At 72.5% G+C, this 385-nt stretch overlaps 1 pseudogene; it reads left to right on the top strand.

Moving 5' to 3' along the window:
- Positions 1–3: 3 nt before the first annotated feature.
- On the top strand, positions 4–375 carry LOC145720049 (tudor domain-containing protein 6 pseudogene; annotated as a pseudogene).
- Positions 376–385: the final 10 nt, after the last annotated feature.

Raw genomic sequence — 385 nt, 5'->3', positions numbered from 1 at the left:
GCGCAGGAGAGCCGCGTCTTCCTGCTCGACGAGGGCCGCACCATCACGGCGGGCGCGGACTCGTTGGCGCCAGGGCGCAGCGACTTCTTCCACCTGCCGTCCGAGGTGCTGGGCTGCGTGCTGGCCGGCCTAGGGCCGGCGGCCGGCGGCGGCGGAGGTGGGGGCGAGCCCCAGCACTGGCCGTCCAGTGCCGTGGACTTCCTCAGCAGCCTGCAGGGCAAGCAGGTGCACGGGCGGGTGCTGGACGTGCTGCTGCTCCATCGCCTGGTCCTTCTGGAGGTGCCCAGGCTGTTCCAGCAGATGCAGGAGCTCGGCCTGGCGCGGCAGGTGCCCGACCGCCTCTTCCGCTCGCTGCTCAAGCGCTACCTAACGGCGGCCACCGTCA

The sequence above is a fragment of the Leptonychotes weddellii genome, unplaced genomic scaffold (assembly GCF_054177405.1).
Source record: "Leptonychotes weddellii isolate Sample4059 unplaced genomic scaffold, ASM5417740v2 HiC_scaffold_95954, whole genome shotgun sequence".
Classification (NCBI taxonomy): Eukaryota; Metazoa; Chordata; class Mammalia; order Carnivora; family Phocidae; genus Leptonychotes; species Leptonychotes weddellii.
Note: the sequence above shows the minus strand (reverse complement) of the source record. Positions and strands in the feature narration are given on the sequence as shown.